The sequence below is a fragment of the Zea mays genome, chromosome 6, assembly GCF_902167145.1.
Source record: "Zea mays cultivar B73 chromosome 6, Zm-B73-REFERENCE-NAM-5.0, whole genome shotgun sequence".
NCBI lineage: Eukaryota > Viridiplantae > Streptophyta > Magnoliopsida > Poales > Poaceae > Zea > Zea mays.
Window position 1 is genome coordinate 131,180,614 of NC_050101.1, and position 23,162 is coordinate 131,203,775.

Genomic DNA, 23,162 nt, shown 5'->3' on the forward strand with positions numbered 1-23,162 from the left:
TCATCATTTTTAATTTATTTGGTTTTCACAGCAACTGTTTTGTGATATGTGCTATCACTTGCTACTTAGATTCATGCTATTAGAGATTCATACCTCAGGTTTGCAAGATCTCACATGGTGAAGTATGGAGTAGAAATAACTCTACAGCGACTGGGTGTCAGCGGCAGGGCCCTCTCCGTTGCCGCCTTCGGCAGCACAAAGTCCCGGATCAACGGTGGGGCCCTCATCAGTGAGTACCACCATCTTCCTTATCTTATTAATCACAATTTGGAGCATAGATTAGCTAGCCATCAACCCCTGTCGTGTGCTTTACACTTATGTCTGCTTTTTCCCTGGCTGGTAACCTCGCTACCATGGACCATTGCATTAGCTTCGTGAGTAATTCTCATGGATGGCAATTAATGAACTAGTGTTGGCGGGGCATTCAGTTGAATTTACTTAGAAACCGTACCATTCACTTTTGAGGCATGTGGCTGAATTTACTTGAAATCATATCATCCAGCCTGAGGTTTAGATGAATTTGAGAACGACGACACACATCGTCAGACATTCCTCCTTTGTTACCATAGTTGTTTTGTTATAATTTACACAACTGAATGCTGCATGTTTGATTAAGAGCCTATTTGGAAGCGCATGGTTTTTTTCTTTATTTTTTAGAAGAGAAACTTACATTAATATTTCTATATATTAAGTGTGGGAACAAAGATAGTCCCTCGCTACGTACATGTCAGTACTTTTACTTTCAGTCGCACGATCTAGGGTTTTTCTTCACTGCGAGGGATTACACAACTACTGTCCCTTTCCTCTCTATCAACTGACTATTTCCTTGCTCTAATGATCATCATATTCACTCCCAAAGAAAAAAGAATCTCAGTGGAAGATAGGTAAATATTTCAACCTTATTTCTAGAATTACAACTCTTTCTTTACATAGTCTTTTCTTAATCGAAATTGCATTAATGATCTGGGGTTCCATTTTTCTTTGTGCCAGTAGAACTACCATCTGGGGTTGATTGTATTCTGTCAGGTAAAGTAGCAACCAGATGTGCATTCGATTTCCTTTTGTGTTTCCCAGCTGAACTATGCGATTTGTGTGTGCCAACAGTATATTTTATTTCCCACTCTCACAGCTTCCTCCATGTCATCTCCTTTTGGTCTGTTCAATCGAGTAAAATTAAATGCCTTTGGTTATGTTGAAATGAACAAGCCCATATGCTCTGACCATGCTAAGTGTTCCTGACATAATATCTTATTGATGTCGGCTAACCACTCCATTATGTCGTCCTGCTGTCCTTCACACACTAAAAAAGGGGGAAATATTTTCTTCCTAATTGGTGCCTTGTCACTAGCTACAGAGGTGGAATGCCTGTTTTAGAGTTTATTTAGGTTCAGATTGTCAATCCTGTTTTAGTATCTTTAGTGCATTATATACATCAACTTTCAGTTCTGAAAATGTCTGTTTGTTCATCCCTTAATGGTGTACCTTGCCTTGGCGAGACCTAAAATAGTTGGAATGCTTACGTTATTGATTCTATTTCGATATCCTTAATGCATTATATGCATATGAACTCGCATATTTATATTGTCTTTTAAATAACTATTTGTGCTACATTTGAAGGACATCTTTAGGACCACAGTGACGGTTCAAATACTCATAGATTCAGATGAAACAGGTGAGGTTCTACAATTTCCTTATTACCTTTTTTTAAAAAAGTCTGTTTTACTCAAAGAAATTGAATTTTATATAGTAGCTAATTATCATTACCTTTCTAAATAACTATTCGTGCTACATTTGAAGGACATCTTTACGACTGCAGTGACGCTTCAGATATCCGAAGATTCAAATAAAACAGGTGAGGTTATACGGTTTCTTTATTACTTTATTTTTTTAAAAAAGAATGTCACCTACATCAGCTTGGTTAGTATTCCCTCAAATTGTTGTTGATCCAATTTATGACCATTAAGAAACAAAACACGAGCATAGTCATTACAATATTTTCACATTCCCATAGGTTTGTCGTTGGTACTAGAGTTCAAGCTGGGTAGAGTGACGTGGCTGACCCTACCTTGGATTGGGAGTTTGGGACAGAAGGCCTTTGTCATCGTTGGAGATGCAAAACACAAACATTTTGCAATGCACATATTTAAGTTTGGCACACTTCTATGGCTACTAAGATAGTGTTTGTTGATGTAGTTAGTTATACTGTTGTTTTTGTAAAATACAAATTAATTGTCAATAGCCAACCTTTCTTAAAACATGTAGTTGTTGCCATAGCTTTGTATGGCTGTGCCCCTTTCTTTTCTGTCATACATGATAGTGTTACCTTTTTGCCAATCGGAGTTGAAAACGTTGGGGTAATGTATTAGGACAATTTTTATCTAACTGTTATTCTATATGGTAGCTTCTGTAGTGTGCTATTTATTCAATATTGTAGTGTCACATAATGTTTGAGTTGCTAACTAACAATCATATGTAGTTCTGGTGCTAATTTCTCTTCTATTGTTCAGGTTACTGAAGAAAACCTCGCAGCACTATTTATAAATTGCGGACAGGTACAAATTTATGGGACAGTTGTAAACCCTCTTACATGTATTTAGTTCCTCATTTAATTTTGATCCAACTGTGCATAATCTTGGATATGCTCTCTGAAGGTTGTGGACTGTCGCATGTGTGGGGACCCAAATTCAGTCCTTAGGTTTGCTTTCATAGAGTTCACTGATGAGGGTAATATATCCATATCCAACCATGTTTCAGTTTGCTTACTTTGTGTAATGGATCTACTGTTTATTGGGTGAAAAACATCGATGTCCTAGAGGGTGCAAGGGCTGCTCTGAATCTGTCAGGAACCGTGCTTGGATATTATCTTGTCAATGTTCTGCCGTAAAAAACTGCCATTGCACCAGTCAACGAAACATTCCTACCCAGGGTATGCAAACCTTCCGAAACCAACATGCTTGTCTTAAGTTCATGGCTCAATGTTCATGCTCTATCTGATATGGTTTCTAAGAAAGTTGGTTGATTTTCTGTGCTCTGCAGTCTGACGATGAATGTGAAATGTGTGCTAGGACTATCTACTGCACAAACATTGACAAGAAGGTTTGGTACCTACACTCATGCTACTACCACTAGGTATTCATTCTGTCATGGTTCTGTTTTAATACACGCAGGTCACTCAAGCAGATCTAAAGTTATTCTTTGAGTCCATATGTGGTGAGGTTGGTCGTTCTTTACTCCAAACACAATCTCCCTTCTGTACAACTAAAAGTTTGCAGAAATGGCACCATCAAGATCGATCTGGAGACCAACAAGATCATGGACTTCATCAAGTTTGACGTCGGCAATGTGGTCATGATGACCGGTGGGAGGAACACCGGGCGTGTAGGAGCGATCAAGAACAGGGAGAAGCACAAGGGCAAGGGCAGCTTCGAGACCATCCACGTGCTGCTTGGAGCTTTTTGCTATGTCTAGTTTTCTCCTATTTGTTGTACAGGAAAACATAGAATGGAATTCAAATTTGGTGGCCGCAAAATGTGGAGACTTGAATTCATATAAAGTTAGGCTTAACATTAGTGTAAACAGTTGTATTTTAGTTTAGATTTAGATTACACTTATGTATGTGTTGTTTGACAATGCTTATTTATGATATATTGAATGGTACTTATTTATATTATATTAATTATAATGTTGTTCAATATATGTGTATGTATATTTCTTTTTCAAATTATTATAACGTGATATCTGAAAAAATAATTATAAATTGAAGAATGTAGTGCCGTATAAGTCATTTTGTTTAAATCTTAATAAGACGATCACCAAAATGTCTAATATCAGTCTCCTAAATAAGACGGTTTCTAAAACGTCCATTATTAGTCACCTAAATAAGATGGTTTTCCTATTGTAATCGTCTATTATTGTAGGATATTCGAGACAGTTTGATAAATACTTTATGACTTATAATGATTGTATTCTCTACGGTTCTTTAGAAGCAGTGTCTTAAACAAAAACCTAATTCAAGACGGTTTATCGGACAAAATGACTTAAACAAATACCTTTTTCAGACGGTTATAAATTAAAAATTGTCTTATATAATATCTTTTAAGACGGTTTATAACCATCTTAAATGTGGGACATCTTTTACGACTCCATCAAATTTGGACACTTCATAAGCGTCTTAAGAACTGAAAATTAACCGTCTCATATAACATGTTTTGTAGTAGTGGAAAAAGTCCAGATACTCGAAACAAGAGGAAAAGAAAGTGCAGCTTTACAACACGGCGAGGGTGTGTTTGGGCCTCGGCGGCCGCAGAAAACACACACTACAAGATAATCCGATCCTACAGGCTCGGATCTTGACAGTTGAAGGGAGCAGCAGCAACCTCGGCGTCAACTACACCTTCGGCGAGGTCCGACCTAGCCTCGGACGGCGACGCGGTCCGAGGATCTCCACTCTGAAGGATGACGTCATCATCACGCCCGGGCCATCGCCGCCAGGGTCTTCTCCGAGAATCCGGCTCGAGCAGGCGGCTCGCCCGGTCACCCCGAGGCCTCGGCCAGCTGTCCCCCGAAGACATCAGCCCGGCCTGAGGCCTCGGCAACTCAATTCCGGCGTCGGTCCCGCCAGTGGACGACCCGACCAGACTCTGGCCGACCAAGTCTTCTTTTAGAGCCAACTCTGCCTCTGTCCGTGCTGACATCGCTACCCCTGGCTTCGGCTCATCGAAGAGCGGTCGAGGGGTTCCTTTAACTAAGCAAGAGAAGCCTCGGACAGCAAGGCCGACCGAGCCGAGGGACTCCTACGCCTCCGGGATACGGATCCCTCACTCGTCACCTTTGTACGGGGCGACTGACGCTTGGTGAAGCGGTTCAGACAACCAACAGGCGAGTCTTAGTGCTCGAAAATGAGGAAAAAACACGGCTCCGCGCCAAAAATACATACATGTTCAGGCCCCGACAGCCACAATGAACAAAAGACCGGCATTCAAGGTGCCATTACAAACGGAACTCCGGTTCCACCTCCGCAGGTACGAACAACCCCACACGATTGGGTGGCCTGCGGAGCAAAAGAAGACCGACGGGTGGCTCGCCGTCGCCCGTTCCGGCAGCAGCGACAACGACCCCCGCTCCGGGTGGCCGAACTGCAGCATTGATGGCCTCAGGGCGAACGCTGCTGCAACCTTGCCCTCGCCCACGCCGACGCTCGAGGGGCGAGGACAAGTACAAAGAGCCGGAGGCCCGAAGCGCGGATGGTGGCGGTGATCCCGTCGGCGACGGGGACTTCTCGAGCCGCCCCCACCTCGGCACCAACGACAGGAGCCGTCAGCCCTCCGGCAGGTCCCCACTCAGATCCTCCCGGACGAGTGGAGCACCAACCTCCGCGCGGAGGCGCCGTACCAGTGCAAAGGCAGGACCGCCCCAGAACACGAACGCCGTCCTAGCAGCGCGCGACGTCTTGGGCGGTCCTCCCGTGCGCGCGGCGCGACAACCGCCCTCGCGGCAAGAGGGGGCACCGGGAGCCAAGCCGGCGAGCCCAACGCGCTGAAGCTGACGACGCCCGCCGTCGGCCAGCCCCGCGTTATCGAAGTCCGCCCCGCTCGCAGGGCCAGTGAGCGCCCTCTCCCTTGAATGCTGAAGGAGAGGCTGACCCACGAACCCGCGCGGGAGGTAGAGCTCCGGCTCAGCCCGGCCTCCGCCCCAGCAAGGATGATGAAGATCCTTGAAGCTGAGGGCGGGACCAAGATCGCAGCCCGGCTTGCTTCTCCCCACCCAGGGGCTGGAGGTCACCATCTTGGGTGACCGCCGGCGAGGGGGTGCAGCCGGGCTGCATGATGAAAATCCTTGAAGCCGAACGATGGCTGAAAGGTACCAACTCCCACAGAGTTGCGTTCCTCCAACGACAAGGTGGAAGGATTGCGGGTGTCCCCCATCCGGGGGCTCGGAAGGTGGAAAAGACACGATGCATAAGGGAGCGCGAAGACATGGTCGCCTTTCAAGGGGGTCACCCTCCTTTTAAAGGCGACTCTCCCTACTTGCGTCCCTAGCCGTCGTGGGCTGAGTCTTCTCCAACACGCTCCAAGGTCCTACCCCTACGGCGCGGGGGCTGGGTCCCACGCGTCATGCAAGCTGGCCCAAAGCAGAAGAAGCTAAACCGCCGCGCGCGGTGCATGCAACCACCCAGCGGTTACGAGCATTCCTCCACTTTCGCCCAGACCAGCGGGCAAAAGGGCGGGCAGCCATGCAGGCGGCATGCAACTGCGCCAAGTGGACGCGCCCCTCCGACTTCCAACGCACCCAGCATGGGGGCCCACGCCCACGCGTCATGCAACCGGCGCACCGGTCGCTACGTGCAAGCAACTGCACCGCCACTCGCACCACTGCCACGCCTCCTCGACTGCGGAACCTGTACCGCGACTCGAGGCAACCCTGCGTACGACCCAGCAGTGCCAGCCAGGCGCGATGGTCAATACGGCCAAAAATGGGCCGGCAGTAATGGCGGTGGCAGGCGGGCAGGAGCAGCGGTCACGTCGACAGCCAAGCTCACGTCCCGTCCAGGGGCAGCGAGAGAACCCTCTCTCACGGCATGAAGACGGCGCGCCCGCGTTTCGTTCCTCGAACGTCTCGCGCACGCGCAACAGCCGCCCCGCGAACTACTCGCCCCGTTGTATTAACTCCGCGGCGGGACAGGCGGCGCCTCTGGCAGGAGAAGCAAGCGACGCTTCGCCTTCGCCATAATGACCGCGTCCAAAGAGGTACGCCACGACAATCGATTTCGTATCCTTTTCCTTTTCCTCTTTCTCTCTCTTACAACAGGGACCGGGAAAGGGGGATACCCCGAAAAGGATCCTTCTCCGTGAAGGAAACAGGCTCCGAGCCTCCCTACTGATCAAAGGTTCAAAGGCTGGCCCCTCGGAGGGGTTTAACAGCCGCCTCAGAGCGCGTGGGCCCCGCACCAACTACTGGTCAGAGGTTCGAAGGCCGGCCCCTCGGAAGGGTTCAACGGCCGCCTCAGGCTACTCGGGCTCCGCGCCCACTACTGATCAGGGGTTCGTAGGCTGGCCCTCGAAGGGTTCACAGCCGCCTCAGACACAGAGCGAGGGATGACCCTGGGTACGTTCGATACATAACCAAGGCTCGGGCTACGCTCCCGAGGTACCCTAGGACATTTCCGAGACCAACGGGAACGATCTTGTAACGAAATCCCATCAGAGGGAGGCATCGAGCCCTCGGACCCCGTCGAAAGGGGACCGGGTCCGGCAGATCACCCGCAGGTACTTTTGAGCGCGCCTCCGGACCTCTAGCCGACCCCTAACAAATGGGGCACGAGCGTCCACTCGGATCACCCGCCAGCAGCTCACCGGAGACACCATGTTCGGCGCCCTCCGAGGGCAACATGGCGCTTCCCCCCCTCCTCCTTGCGGAAAGGCGACGCAGGGGCGTATGTAAAAAAGTCGAGTCTGTCCTTGACCGTCCTCTCGCCCTGTGCAGAGGCTCGGGGGCTGCTCTCGCAAACCCGGCTCCGGCCAAACCGTTGACAGCGTCAACATACCAGCTCGAGAAATTGGGACCCGACCGTGCACCCGGGCTACGACCAGCTCGCATGAGGGAACGACCAGACCAGCCGAAGCATTGCGCGAGGCATTAAGACCTCGGAGGAGTCAAACCACTCCTCCGAGGCCTCGGGGGCTACACCCGGCGGGTGCGCTCGCGCGCACCCACCGGAACAAAACACAACCGAGAAAGGCTGGTCCCCTTGCAAAAAAGTGCGACAAAAGACTCCAAGCGAGTGTTAACACTCCCTTCGAGGCTCGGGGGCTACTTTTGGGGACCATAATTAGGGGTACCCTCAAGACTCCTAATTCTCAGCTGGTAACCCCCATCAGCACAAAGCTGCAAAGGCCTGATGGGTGCGACTAAGTCAGGGATCTGTCCATTCGAGGGACTCGATCACGCCTCGCCCGAGCCCAGCCTCGGGCAAGGGCAGCCGACCCCAAAGGATCTACGTCTCGCCCGAGGCCCCCCTCCAGCGACGAACATACTTCCGGCTCGCCCGAGGCCCAGTCTTCGCCAAGAAGCAACCCTGGCCAAATCGCCACGCCAACCGACCAAATCGCAGGGGCATTTAATGCAAAGGTGGCTTGACACCTTTATCCTGACGCGCGCCCTTCAGTCGACAGAGCCGAAGTGACCGCAGTCACTTGGCCGCTCCACTGACCAGCCTGACAGAAGGACAGCGCCGCCTGCGCCGCTCCGACTGTTGTGCCACTCGACAAAGTGAGGCTGACAGGCAGCCAGGCCCGGCCTCAGGCACCATAGGAAACTCCGCTTCACCCGACCCAGGGCTCGGACTCGGGCTCAGCCCCGGAAGACGGCGAACTCCGCTCCGCCCGACCCAGGGCTCGGACTCGGGCTCAGCCCCGGAAGACGGCGAACTCCGCTCCGCCCGACCCAGGGCTCGGACTCGGGCTCAGCCTCGGAAGACGGCGAACTCTGCTCCGCCCGACCCAGGGCTCGGACTCGGGCTCAGCCCCAGAATACGGCGAACTCCGCTCCGCCCGACCCAGGGCTCGGACTCGGGCTCAGCCCCGGAAGACGACGAACTCCATTTCGCCCGACCCCAGGGCTCGGACTCAGCCCTGGCCTCAGCCGACGGTCTCCGCCTCGCCCGACCCAGGGGCTCGGACTCGACCTCGGCCTTGGAAGACAGACTCGACCTCGACCTCGGAGGAGCCTCCACATCGCCCACCTAGGGCACGGACCGACCACGTCAATAGGAGGCGCCATCATTACCCTACCCCAAGCTGACTCAGGTTACGGGAAACAAGACCGGCATCCCATCTGGCTCGCTCCGCCAGACAAGGAATGATGGGGCCCCGCACGCTCTATGACGACGGCGGCTCTTAGCCCCCTTACGGAAGCGAGAGGACGTCAGCAAGAACTCGACAGCTCCGACAGTTGTCCTTCCGCCAGGCTCCAGCGCTCCTCCGACGGCCACGACACCACACGAACCGGGTGCCAAAACCTCTCCGGCTGCCACGATGGCATGTACTTAGGGCGCTAGCTCTCCTCCGCTAGACACGTTAGCACTCTGCTACACCCCCCATTGTACACCTGGATCCTCTCCTTACGCCTATAAAAGGAAGGACCAGGGCCCTCTTACAGAGGGTTGGCCGCGCGGGGAAGAGAACGGGACAGGCGCTCGCGTGAGGCCGCTCGCTCCCTCCCGCGTGAGGCCGCTCGCTCCCTCCCGCGTGGACGCTTGTAACCCCCTACTGCAAGCGCACCCGACCTGGGCGCGGGACAAACACGAAGGCCGCGGGATTTCCACCTCTCTCTCTCTCCGGCTGCCTCTTCCCCCCTTCGCGCTCCGTCTCGCGCCGACCCATCTGGGCTGGGGCACGCGGCGACAGTTTACTCGTCGGTCCAGGGACCCCCCGGTCTCGAAACGCTGACAATTTTTATTTGCAATTATAAGTGTTTGTAATCCCATACCATCATAAACGCTAGTGAATTGCTTAGGAACAGAATTATAGCAAATGTCTCAGAAATGCAAGGTATCATCCCTCCAATCAGAGCTGCTCCTTGAAGTACAGCTAGGCGCGAAACAAGCGTCAGTCGGGACCGATGGTCGACGCGCGTCGCCGTCCTCCGACGCCCTCGCGCGCTGATGCTGTCGTAGCCTGCACATACTGTCGGGGACCATAATTAGGGGTACCCTCAAGACTCCTAATTCTCAGCTGGTAACCCCCATCAGCATAAAGCTGCAAAGGCCTGATGGGTGCGATTAAGTCAGGGATCAGTCTATTCGAGCGACTCGATCATGCCTCGCCCGAGCCTAGCCTCGGACAAGGGTAGCCGACCCCAGAGGATTTCCGTCTCGCCCGAGGCCCCCCTCCAACGGCGGACACATCTCCGGCTCGCCCGAGGCCCTGCCTTCGCTAAGAAGCAACCCTGACTAAATCGCCGCACCGACCGACCGAATCGCAGGAGCATTTAACGCAAAGGTGGCTTGACACCTTTATCCTGACGCACGCCCCCCGGCAGAGCCGAAGCGACCGCCGTCACTTCGCCGCTCCACTGACCGGCCTGACAGAAGGACAGCGCTGCCTGTGCCACTCCGACTGCAGTGCCACTTGACAGAGTGAGACTGACAGGCAGTCAGGCCCTGCCAAAGGCACCATAGGAAGCTCCGCTCCGCCCGACCCAGGGCTCGGACTCGGGCTAGGTCCCGGAAGACGGCGAACTCCGCTCCACCCGACCCAGGGCTCGGACTCGGGCTAGGTCCCGGAAGACGGCGAACTCTGCTCCGCCCGACCCAGGGCTCGAACTCGGGCTAGGTCCTGGAAGACGACGAACTCCGCTCCGCCCGACCCAGGGCTCGGACTCGGGCTAGGTCTCGGAAGACGGTGAACTCCACTCCGCCCGACCCAGGGCTCGGACTTGGGCTAGGTCCCGGAAGACGGCGAACTCCGCTCCGCCCGACCCAGGGCTCGGACTCGGGCTAAGTCCCGGAAGACGGCGAACTCCGCTCCGCCTGACCCAGGGCTCGGACTTGGGCTCAGCCCTAGAAGACGACGAACTCCGCCCCGCCCGACCCAGGGCTCGGACTCGGGCTCAGCCCCGGAAGACGACAAACTCCGCTTCGCCCGACCCCAGGGCTCGGACTCCGCCCTGGCCTCTGCTGAACGACCTCCGCCTCGCCCGACCCAGGGGCTCGGGCTCGGCCTCGGCCATGGAAGACAGACTCGACCTCGGCTTCGGAGGAGCCTCCACGTCGCCCAACCTAGGGCGCAGGCCAGCCACGTCAACAGGAAGCGCCATCATCACCCTACCCTGAGCCGACTCGGGCCGCAGAGAACAAGACCGGTGTCCCATCTGGCTAGCTCCGCCAGATAGGCAATGATGGCGCCCCGCATGCTCTGTGACGACGGCGGCTCTCAGCTCTCTTACGGAAGCAGGAGGACGTCAGCAAGGACTCAACCGCTCCAACAGCTGTCCCTCCGCCAGGCTCCGTCGCTCCTCCGACGGCCACGACATCACACCAGCTGGGTGCCAAGATCTCTCCGGCTGCCACATCGGCATGTACTTAGGGCGCTAGCTCTCCCCCGCTAGACACGTAGCACTCTGCTACACCCCCATTGTACACCTGGATCCTCTCCTTACGCCTATAAAAGGAAGGACCAGGGCCCTCTTAGAGAGGGTTGGCCGCGCGGGGACGAGGACGGGACAGGCGCTCTCTTGGGGCCGCTCGCTTCCCTCTCCCGCGTGGATGCTTGTAACCCCCTACTGCAAGCGCACCCGACCTGGGCGCTGGACGAACACGAAGGCCGCGGGATTCCCACCTCTCTCACGCTGGCCGCCGCCCGCCTCGCTCCTTCCCCCCTTCGTGCTCGCCCACGCGCTCGACCCATCTGGGCTGGGGCACACGGCGACACTCACTCGTCGGCCCGAGGGACCCCCCGGTCTCGAAACGCCGACAGTTGGCGCGCCAGGTAGGGGCCTGCTGCGTGTTGACGAACAGCTTCCCGTCAAAGCTCTAGATGGGCAGTCTCCAGCAACCTCTCCGACCCGGGACGGTGCTCCGTTTCGGGAGTCTTGAGTTCATGTCCTTCGACGGCAGCTACGACATGATACTCCTTCCACCACCGCGCGACAACGACAATGGCGGCCGACAGCCCGCCCGCCGGCGGCGGAATCGACGACGTCTTCCCCGTGTGGTGGAAGAACAACATTCGAGCTCGCCCCGTCCTCTCCCCCGCCTACGGAGGACGAGGCGGGGCAACCAAGGCCAAGCGGGAGGCCGCGCCTCGTCGGCTGTCGAGCGAGTCGACGTCCCCAGCGCCCCAACGGGGGGCGCGTCGGGCGACGACCTCGCGTTTGAGACGAAGGCGAGCGCCGTCTCCCCGCGACACGCCAATCCCGAGCAAGCGGACGACGCCAGTGCGCTCGCGGAGAGCTTGCGGGACGTCGCCCTCGTACCTGAGACGACGGTGCAATCAGTCCCCGACGTGACTATGTCGCCGCTCGTCGACCGAAAGGTACCGACCGATTCCCATCCTACGTCATTTGGACTCAGCCACAACCCGCCTAGCGGCCTTGCTTTGGCGGGCGCTCTCGTAAAGGCGGGATCAAACCCTCTGGGGTTTCGCATGCGGTCGCCTTGGGACCGGCTAACGGACGTCTCGACCTACGGGCCCTCTGGGTCTGAGGAAGATGACGACCCCAACATCTGTTGGGATTTCTCTGGATTTGGCAACCCCAGTGCCCTGCGGGACTTCATGACCGCATGTGACTACAGCCTCTCCGACTGTTCCGACGGTAGCCGCAGCCTCGACGACGAGGACTGCGGCCCAAGCCGCGAATGTTTCCACGTTGATCTAGGGGATCCCTCCGAAGGCAATCATCTCGGCATGCCGGAGGGCGGTGATCTCCCTAGGCCGGTGCCTCGCGCTGACATCCCACGGGAGCTAGTTGTGGTCCCCGTTCCGGCGGGGGGTCACGACCCACAGCTCGAGCAAGTCCGAGGGGCGCAGGCCAGGCTCGACGAGGGAGCAGGAGCGCTTGAGCCGATCCGCCGGGACGTCGGGCAGGCATGGGCGGGCCAGCCCCCGGCCGGAGAAATATGTCACCTGCCCCAGGGTCTCCAGCACCGCGTCGCCGACGGCGTCAGGGTCAGGCCGCCACCCGCATCCAGTGGGGTCGGTCAGAACCTGGCTGCAGCAGCGATGCTTCTCCGCGCGATGCCGGAGCCATCAACCACCGAGGGTCGGCGAATCCAGGGAGAGCTCAAGGATCTCCTGGAAGGCGCTGTGGTCCGACGGGCCGAGAGCTCTGCCTCCTGAAGGCAGGGATACCCCTCGGAACCTCATGCCGCGACTTCCCGATTCATGCGGGAAGCCTCGGTCTACACCGGGCGCACGCGCAACACCGCGCCTGCGGCCCCGGGCCACCTCAGCAACGAGCACCATCATCGTGACCGTCGGGCCCACCTCGACGAGAGGGTGCGCCGAGGTTACCACCCCAGGCATGGGGGACGCTACAACAGCGGGGATGATCGGAGTCCCTCGCCCGAACCACCCGGTCCGCAGGCCTTCAGCCGGGCCATCCGACGGGCACCATTCCCGACCCGGTTCGGACCCCCGACTACTATCACAAAGTACTCGGGGGAAACGAGACCGGAACTGTGGCTCACGGACTACCGCCTGGCCTGCCAACTAGGTGGAACGGACGACGACAACCTCGTCATCCGCAACCTCCCCCTGTTCCTCTCCGACACCGCTCGCGCCTGGTTGGAGCACCTGCCTCTGGGGCAGATCTCCAACTGGGATGACCTGGTCCAAGCCTTCGCCGACAATTTCCAGGGCACGTACGTGCGCCCCGAGAATTCCTGGGACCTCCGAAGCTGCCGGCAGCAGCCGGGAGAGTCTCTCCGGGACTACATCCGGCGATTCTCGAAGCAGCGCACCGAGCTGCCCAACATCACCGACTCGGATGTCATCGGCGCGTTCCTTGCCGGCACCACCTGCCGCGACTTGGTGAGTAAGTTGGGTCGCAAGACCCCCACCAGGGCGAGCGAGCTGATGGACATCGCCACCAAGTTCGCCTCTGGCCAGGAGGCGGTCCAAGCTATCTTCCGAAAGGACAAGCAGCCCCAGGGCTGCCCATCGGAAGATGCTCCCGAGGCGTCTATTCCGCGCGGTGCCAAGAAGAAAGGCAAGAAGAAGTCGCAAGCGAAACGCGACGCCGCCGACGCGGACCTTGTCGCCACCGCCGAGTACAAGAACCCTCGGAAGCCCCCCGGAGGTGCTAACCTCTTCGACAAGATGCTCAAGGAGCCGTGCCCCTATCATCAAGGGCCCGTCAAGCACACCCTTGAGGAGTGCGTCATGCTTCGACGCCACTTCCACAGGGCCGGGCCACCCGCGGAGGGTGGCAGGGCCCGCGACGACGACAAGAAGGAAGATCACCAAGCAGGAGAGTTCCCCGAGGTCCACGACTGCTTCATGATCTACGGAGGGCATGTGGCGAATGCCTCGGCTCGGCATCGCAAGCAAGAGCGCCGGGAGGTCTGCTCGGTGAAGGTGGCGGCGCCAGTCTACCTAGACTGGTCCGACAAGCCCATCACCTTCGACCAAGCTGACCACCCCGACCACGTGCCGAGCCCGGGGAAATACCCGCTCGTCGTCGACCCCGTCGTCGGCGACGTCAGGCTCACCAAGGTCCTTATGGACGGGGGCAGCTGCCTCAACATCATCTACGCCGAGACCCTCAGGCTCCTGCGCGTCGATCTGTCCTCCGTCCGAGCAGGCGCTGCGCCCTTCCACGGGATCATTCCCGGGAAGCGCGTCCAGCCCCTCGGACGACTCGACCTCCCCGTCTGCTTCGGAACGCCCTCCAACTTCTGAAGGGAGACTCTGACGTTCGAGGTGGTCGGGTTCTGAGGAACCTACCACGCGGTACTGGGGAGGCCATGCTACGCGAAGTTTATGGCCGTCCCCAACTACACCTACCTGAAGCTCAAGATGCCGGGCCCCAACGGGGTCATCACCGTCGGCCCCACGTACAAACACGCGTTCGAATGCGACGTGGAGTGCGTGGAGTACGCCGAGGCCCTCGCCGAGTCCGAGGCCCTCATCGCCGACCTGGAAAGCCTCTCCAAAGAGGTGCCAGACGTGAAGCGCCATGCCGGCAACTTCGAGCCAGTGGAGATGGTCAAGGCCGTCCCCCTCGACCCCAGTGGCGACGCCTCCAAGCAGATCCGGATCGGTTCCGGGCTTGACCCCAAATAGGAAGCAGTGCTCGTCGACTTTCTCCGCGCGAACGCCGACGTCTTCGCAAGGAGTCCCTCAGACCTGCCCGGCATACCAAGGGATGTCGCCGAGCACTCGCTGGATATTCGGGCCGGAGCCCGACCCGTCAAGCAGCCTCTACGCCGATTCGACGAGGAGAAGCGCAGAGTGATAGGCGAGGAGATCCACAAGCTAAAAGAAGCAAAAAGCGTCAAGCTCAACCCTGAAAGGTGGGTCCTCGGGGCGCCCCAGGGCATGGTCTTGGGGTTCATCATCTCCAAGCGGGGCATCAAAGCCAACCAGGAGAAGACCCCGACCATCGCACAGCACCCCGAGCCCTTGCTGGGGGTACCCGGGGGCTGCACGCACCCCCGGGAAAGGCCGCTTGTCATCGCCGATGTTCTGGAGCCCGGAACGTGCAAGCTGGCGGGCGATCAAGGCGAGGTCTACGGCAACGCTTGGAACATCCGACAGCTACGTCGCTTCTACCCTTAAGATGTTTTTCAAGCTGTTCGTATACCTCGCTCCCACACAAGTCTCAGTCGTCAAGGAAGGGTCGGCCTCGCCTCGGCAGAGCCCGACCCTCCCTCGGGGGCTAAAAAGGGGGAACCCCTCTGCGTCAAGATTGGGTGTACCTCTCCGCATCCAAAATTTTCGATCAAAAAGGCTTTTGCGTTCTCCCGGCTATGTCAAAAGCAGGGCCCCAAGGAGCGAACGTGGGTGCATGTAAGTGGCAAGGTCGATTGAGCCGAGGAACTCCTATGCCTCCGGGTTAGGGACGCCTCACTCGTCACCCGCCACGAAAAATGACCCTACTCGGAAAGCCACCCTATTATTGACAGGCTAAGCCGGACACGCAAAATAAAAGGAAGAAGAGTACGACTCCATGCAATGAAAACAAAGTGTTGAGGCCTCAGCGGCCGCAGCAAGACACACGCGCATCCAACAAAAACTGTCCCAACAAGAGTTAGGCGTCGCCTTGGGAAGGAGTCGCGCCTTCAGCTCCGTCCCCGCCTTCGGTAAGGTCCGTCTCGGCTTCCGGCGACGGCGCAGGGGGAAGGATCTCCGCCTCGAAGGTGGTCGCCAGCACTGTGCTCGGACCCGCGGCCACCGCGTCGAGCCGCTGAACTTCTGCCAGGGCAGCTTCGTCAGGAAGACAATACCCCTCACTAACCCGCTCCAGGTCCACAACATAGTGGGAAGCGAGCACGGCGAAGGCCCGCCTGACGCCGTGGTGTAGCGCCTCGCGGAGTCTGCCGCGCGTGTGATCACCCAAGGCTTCAAGGCGGCTTTGAGGGGAGCTTCCTGAGGGGACGTCGCCGGAGCCAAGGATCCGATAAACGTCCGAGACGGCCTCCGGCAAGCTCCGGCAAGCGCCTCGGCAAGCACCTCGGCGGACTCGTCAAGGGCGGACTCGAGCTCTGCGAACAGCCAGAAGAAAGATCTCAAACATAAGCAGAAGAAACAAACAAGAACAAGAATCAAGGACGGCCAAGGCGTACCTCCGGCTCGGGCACGCTGCTCCGAGGCCGCGACCTGGGCTACGGCTAAGTCGGCTGCAAGGGTTTCAGCCCGACTTTCGGCCTCGGCAGCCCGGCCCTGAGATTGGTCCCGCTCCTCGACGACCTGGACAAACTCCGACCGCTGCCGTTGCACCTCTGCGCGCGCCGCTGCCGCCTCCGCGCGCGCCGCTGCCGCCTCGGCTCTCAGGTCAGTGCAGAGCAATTGGAGGTCCGCTACCTTGGCGCCCTGCTGAGAAAGGCGCGCAGTAGCCCCGGCGAGCGAGGTCCTCAGGGATCGCAGCGAGCCCCAGACATCAACCTCGCGGCGGATGAACGACGACTTGGCGGCGCTCCGATCCGTCAGATCCTGGGGGAAGGAAACGGGGCGTCACGAAGAACGCCTCGTTCACAGAAAAGAAAAGGTATGCCTGAAACCGTTACCTGGAGGATTTTGGGGATGTCCCTGTAGAAAACCTCCAGCGACGACCGGAGCGACCCCACCGTTGCTTCAGCACACTCGCGGAGCTCATCCCAGGACTGGTCCTCCTGTTCATCGTCGAGAATGAAGACAGGGACCGAGGCCTCGCGGGTCCGAAACCGGAGCAACTGGCGCCGGGCCCCGGGGCTCCGCTGCACAGCGATGAGGCTGCCACCCGGCGGGACGGATCGCGCCTCCACGCCCACCTCTTCCGAGGCACTGGGCGCCGACGCATCAGTCGTCTCGACGCCGGCAGCAACCGGTCGCTCTCCGACTGGGACGGCGGCGACTTCGGTAGCGGCAGGCGCCGGCATGGCTGGCACGTCAGGTGGGCTCGGGACCACGTCAGCGTCAGCCGCCTCCCCTATCACGATGGCCGCCTCGGCAGAAGAGCCAGCCTCGGGAACCTGCTCCATAGCGACAGGTGCCGCCCGAGGCCCCTGCGGTGGGACGCCTTGCGAGAGGGTCGGCTGAACGACCAGGCCCGGAGCGGCGCTGGCCGCACAGGCCGGCACCGTCTTAAGGGCCTTCCGGGGTGCCAAGTCGGTCTGGCCATGGCTTCGCTTGCTGAGGGAAGAAGGAAAATCACGGCCGAGACATATGAATGGAAAGCTAGGACGAAGACATTCCGAGATACCTACCCGCTCCGGGCCATGATCCACCGCGCCTGGGGGGGAAGTCTCTTGGATCCCAGCTCCCAGAACAGCCGCCGAGGTTCGCTTCGCCGGCAACTTCGGCACCACCCTTGCTTTGGACACCCGAGGAGCAGATTGCCCAGGCACTGTCACGGTGACTTGAGGGTCACCCCCATGCGCTGCCGGCGCGAGCGGCGGCTCTCGGAGAGCAGACGCCTTGGCCTGGCCCCCCGGAGTCACCTCAGCTCCTCCAGCCGAGGGGTCAGGTGCCCTCTCGGGTTGCCCCCGTGCCTCGGGCCGGGACCCCGACGCCCCGGCTCTGGGGACTAACGGCGTCGGCCCGCTCGGGGGCTGGCTCGACGGCTCCTGGCCACACCCCAAGCCGGGGCTGAGGCCGAGACGGGCGGCCATGTCGTCCTCCTCCTCATCATCATCATCGTCATCGTCGTCGTCGGGCGTTTCCGGCGACGGCTCCCTCGGGAGTCCCTCCCTCTCCTGCTGGCGACGACGCTTTTCCAAGGCGTCTCGAGCCCGCCTCCGCTCACGGTCCCGGGCCTTCTCCGCGTCCTTCTTCCTCTTCTTCTCCTCCGCGGCGACCCGCCGCGCTGCTCGGTCCACCGCATCCTGCGGGACCCGTGGCCGGGAAGGCTTGTGCCACCCCACCTCCTGAAGAAGGGGGGAAAGAAGCCCGATCGTAAGAACCAGGAGCAACCCAATGTATGAAGAAGGAAGAAGCGAACACTCACCAGAGTCACGCACCCTTGGTCGGGGCGCATCAGAAGCTGGGAGAAGGCGTGGGGGTCCGGCTTCCCCAACGCAACGAACACCCGACATTGGAGGGCGTCGAAGGGAAGAGGATCAGGGGACATCCGCGAGCCCTCCCAGTCAGCCTCCGGGGTCATCTCCCAAAGCGATAGCCGTCGCTCCGCCAAGGGAAGCACCCTCCGACGGTGGATGGCGGCAATCACTCCCGCAGCGGTGAGTCCCCCCTTCCGCAACGCCTCCAAGGCCTGGAGAAGGGGTTCAAGGTTCTTCTGTCTTTCGTGCGGGGTCCCGTGGCGCCAAGCGTCGGTGGCAGTGGTGACTACTCGCTGGGAGAACGGCGGAAGCAACTCGCCGTCATTCCGGAGGTAGAACCACCGGCGCTGCCACCCCTTGTTCGAGGACGCGAGGATGGCAGGAATATACTACGACGCCCGCGACTACCTCAGCAGGAGGGTGCAACCGCCGGCCCGCACCACTGCGCGGACCTTCCTCTCCCCCGCCGGCGAAGCAAACAGCTCCGCGAAAAAGAGATGGGTCCACAAATCCCAATGGGGGCGATCCCCAAATACCCCTCGCACACCGCTACGAAGATAGCGGCCTGCGAGATGGAGTTGGGGGTGAGGTTGTGCAACTCCACCCCATAGTGGTACAGGATCGCCCGCATAAAGCGGCCCGCCGGCACACCGAATCCCCGCTCGTGGAAGGAGACGAAGCTCACGACGTACCCCGGCGGTGGGGATGGAGCGGCTCCGCCCACGGAAGGAATCCATTCTGGTCGCTGCTCATCGGTGAGAGGGCGAAGCAAACCCTCGCCGACCAGATCCTCCAGATCGCTCGCCGTCACCGTGGAAAAGGGCCATGGATCGCGCGGCGAGATGATGGTCACCCGGTCAGCCATCACCAAACGGAAGGGATGGCGGCGCAAGGGGCAGGAAGGGCGGTTTTCTCTTCTCTGGCTAAAGTCTCTCGGGTTGCGAAAACCTAAGAAGGAGGCAGGAAGCGGAGCGAAGAACCGTCACCAGACCCTCTCCCAGGTATATAAAGACCAAGGCGAGACTGTTTCCAACGTTCCGCCCGGACCGGATGCGGGATTCAAAAAACGCGAAGCGAAACAGCCGTTCCTCGAACGGCTCGCGCACGCGCAACGGCCGCCCTGCCAACAACTCGCCTCGTCGCATTAACTCCGCGGCGGGACAGACGACGCTTCTGGCAGGAGAAGCGGGCGACGCTTCGCCTTCGCCGTAATAACCGCGCCAAAAAAGGTACGCCGCGTCGTTCGATTTCGTATCCTTTTCCGTGTTTCCTCTTTCTCTATCTCTTGCAACAGGGACCGAGAAAGGGGGATACCCCGAAAAAGATCCTTCCCCGTGAAGGAACCAGGCTCCGAGCCTCCTTACTGATCAGAGGTTCGAAGGCTGGCCCCCCGAAGGGTTTCAACAGCCGCCTCAGATCGTGTGGGCCCTACACCCACTACTAGTCAGAGGTTCGAAGGCCGGCCCCCCGAAGGGTTCCACGGCCGCCTCAGGCTACTCGGGCTCCACGCCCATTACTGATCAGGGGTTCGAAGGCTGGCCCCCGAAGGGTTCACAGCCGCCTCAGACGCTGAGCGAGGGATGACCAGGGGTACGTTCGATACATAACCAAGGCTCGGGCTGTGCTCCCGAGGTACCCTAGGACATTTCCGAGACCAGCGGGAGCGATCTTGTAACGGAATCCCATCAGAGGGAGGCATCGAGCCCTCGGACCCCGTCGCGAGGGGACCGGGTCCGGCAGATCACCCGCAGGTACTTTTGGGCGTGCCTCTGGGCCCCTAGCCGACCCCTAACGAACGGGGCACAAACGTCCACTCGGATTACCCGCTTGCAGCTCACCAGAGACACCATGTTCGGCGCCCATCGAGGGTAACATGGCGCTTTCCCCCCCCCCTCCTCCTTGCGGAAAGGCGACGCAGGGGCGTATGTAAAAAAGCCGAGTCTGTCCCTGATCGCCCTCTCGCCCTGTGCGGAGGCTCGGGGGCTGCTCTCGCAAACCCGGCTTCGGCCGAACCGTTGACAGCGTCAACATACCAGCCCGAGAACTTGGGCCCCGACCGTACACCCGGGCTACGGCCAGTTCGCATGAGGGAACAACCAGACCAGCCGAAGCGTTACGCAAGGCATTAAGACCTCGGAGGAGTGAAACCACTCCTCCGAGGCCTCGGGGGCTACACCCGGCGGGTGCGCTCGCGCGCACCCACCGGAACAAAATGCAACTGAAAAAGGCTGGTCCCCTTGCAAAAAAGTGCGACGAAAGCCTCCAAGCGAGTGCTAACACTCCCTTCGAGGCTCGGGGGCTACTGTCGGGGACCATAATTAGGGGTACCCTCAAGACTCCTAATTCTCAGCTGGTAACCCCCATCAGCATAAAGCTGCAAAGGCCTGATGGGTGCGATTAAGTCAGGGATCAATCCATTCGAGCGACTCGATCATGCCTCGCCCGAGCCTAGCCTCGGACAAGGGCAGCCGACCCCGGAGGATTTCCGTCTCGCCCGAGGCCCCCCTCCAACGGCGGACACATCTCCGGCTCGCCCGAGGCCCTACCTTCGCTAAGAAGCAACCCTGACTAAATCGCCGCACCGACCGACCGAATCGCAGGAGCATTTAACGGAAAGGTGGCCTGACACCTTTATCCTGACGCACGCCCCCCGGCAGAGCCGAAGCGACCGCCGTCACTTCGCCGCTCCACTGACCGGCCTGACAGAAGGACAGCGTCGCCTGCGCCACTCCGACTACAGTGCCACTTGACAGAGTGAGACTGACAGGCAGTCAGGCCCTGCCAAAGGCACCATAGGAAGCTCCGCTCCGCCCGAACCAGGGCTCGGACTCGGGCTAGGTCCCGGAAGACGGCGAACTCCGCTCCGCCCGACCCAGGGCTCGGACTCGGGCTAGGTCCCGGAAGACGGCGAACTCCGCTCCGCCCGACCCAGGGCTCGGACTCGGGCTAGGTCCCGGAAGACGGCGAACTCCGCTCCGCCCGACCCAGGGCTCGGACTCGGGCTAGGTCCCGGAAGACGGCGAACTCCGCTCCGCCCGACCCAGGGCTCGGACTCAGGCTACGTCCCGGAAGACGGCGAACTCCGCTCCGCCCGACCCAGGGCTCGAACTTGGGCTCTGCCCCAGAAGACGACGAACTCCGCCCCGCCCGACCCAGGGCTCGGACTCGGGCTCAGCCCCGGAAGACGACGAACTCCGCTTCGCCCGACCCCAGGGCTCGGACTCCGCCCTGGCCTCTACCGAACGACCTCCGCCTCGCCCGACCCAGGGGCTCGGGCTCGGCCTCGACCATGGAAGACAGACTCGACCTCGGCTTCGGAGGAGCCTCCACGTCGCCCAACCTAGGGCGCAGGCCAGCCACGTCAACAGGAAGCGCCATCATCACCCTACCCCGAGCCGACTCGGGCCGCAGAGAACAAGGCCGGTGTCCCATCTGGCTAGCTCCGCCAGATAGGCAATGATGGCGCCCCGCATGCTCTGTGACGACGGCGGCTCTCAGCTCTCTTACGGAAGCAGGAGGACGTTAGCAAGGACTCAACCGCTCCAACAGCTGTCCCTCCGCCAGGCTCCGTCGCTCCTCCGACGGCCACGACATCACACCAGCTGGGTGCCAAGATCTCTCCGGCTGCCACATCGACATGTACTTAGGGCGCTAGCTCTCCCCCGCTAGACACGTAGCACTCTGCTACACCCCCATTGTACACCTGGATCCTCTCCTTACGCCTATAAAAGGAAGGACCAGGGCCCTCTTAGAGAGGGTTGGCCGCGCGGGGACGAGGACGGGACAGGCGCTCTCTTGGGGCCGCTCGCTTCCCTCTCCCGCGTGGACGCTTGTAACCCCCTACTGCAAGCGCACCCGACCTGGGCGCTGGACGAACACGAAGGCCGCGGGATTCCCACCTCTCTCACGCCGGACGCCGGACGCCGGACGCCTCGCTCCTTCCCCCCTTCGCGCTCGCCCACGCGCTCGACCCATCTAGGCTGGGGCACGCGGCGACACTCACTCGTCGGCCCGAGGGACCCCCCGGTCTCGAAACGCCGACACATACCATGTTTCAATGTAGTGCGTGAGCGAGGGGAATTAAAAGAAAGGAAGCAAACTATAGGGGCAGTGGGACATCACGCATAGACATGGCGGCGGCCGCCAAGGAGCAGGCGAGGCATGGGTGTGCAGCGGCGAGAGATGCGGGCAGAGATTGTTGCGAAATGGACGAGATTTGTTACTAGGGGCGACGAAGGCGAGAACGCTGTTGTGCGAACAAATAGGATAGAGATGACATCTGATCTATGTCACGGGGGAGAAGCGGGCGGAGGTTATTGAGAAATGGACGAGATTTGTTCCTATGGCGACGACGGCGAAAATGTTGTTGTGCGAACAAATAGAATAGAGATGGCATCTGATCTAGATCGCGTGTAATTTCATAGATATGTAAAAGGTTCTTTGTAAAAAATATGACGCATGACGACCGTCGAAACTAGTGTTTTAATATAATATAAAGATGACGATGACAATAACAATATAATAACACTAAATAATAATAATTTCTTCCCATAGTGGCCACATTATGGTTGAAACATCTTTGATAACTATGATACCTTTTAGGAAGGGTACCGGTTTGAACCTTGATGTCAATATTTTTTCTAGAAAAAAATGAGACCAACCTTTAAATAATTGGATAGTTTTTCATGAATAAAAAAGTACCTACTCTTGAAAAGTTGAAAATGGTCCAAATCTTATCTATGTGGTTGAGATGTATGACCATATCTCTTGCTCTATCTAACCAATTAGGATACGTACGCTCACTTCTCAGTACTATGTCGAGGTCGTGTGAACTTGATTAATTATCTTGAGCTAAATGCACTAGCGATACGTAAACTTAGGGCATCTATGACAATTATGTTTATCAACTTTGAAAAGTTTTCTAGATTTAATTTCACCTAGGCTGTTAGGGCCGATGTTGAGGAGT

The 23,162-nt window shown here is 58.2% G+C and overlaps 2 pseudogenes across 2 annotated transcripts; both read left to right on the top strand.

The window, feature by feature from the left end:
• The first annotated feature begins 2,445 nt into the window (after nucleotides 1-2,445).
• On the top strand, nucleotides 2,446-2,891 carry LOC109939354 (RNA recognition motif protein pseudogene; annotated as a pseudogene). Its single transcript, NR_161222.1, has 3 exons — nucleotides 2,446-2,552; nucleotides 2,652-2,724; nucleotides 2,814-2,891. The product of NR_161222.1 is annotated as an RNA recognition motif protein pseudogene (transcript).
• A 158-nt stretch (nucleotides 2,892-3,049) lies between these two features.
• On the top strand, nucleotides 3,050-3,676 carry LOC103629997 (RNA recognition motif protein - 40S ribosome protein S4 pseudogene; annotated as a pseudogene). The gene is made up of 2 exons (NR_161223.1): nucleotides 3,050-3,096; nucleotides 3,168-3,676. The product of NR_161223.1 is annotated as an RNA recognition motif protein - 40S ribosome protein S4 pseudogene (transcript).
• Nucleotides 3,677-23,162: the final 19,486 nt, after the last annotated feature.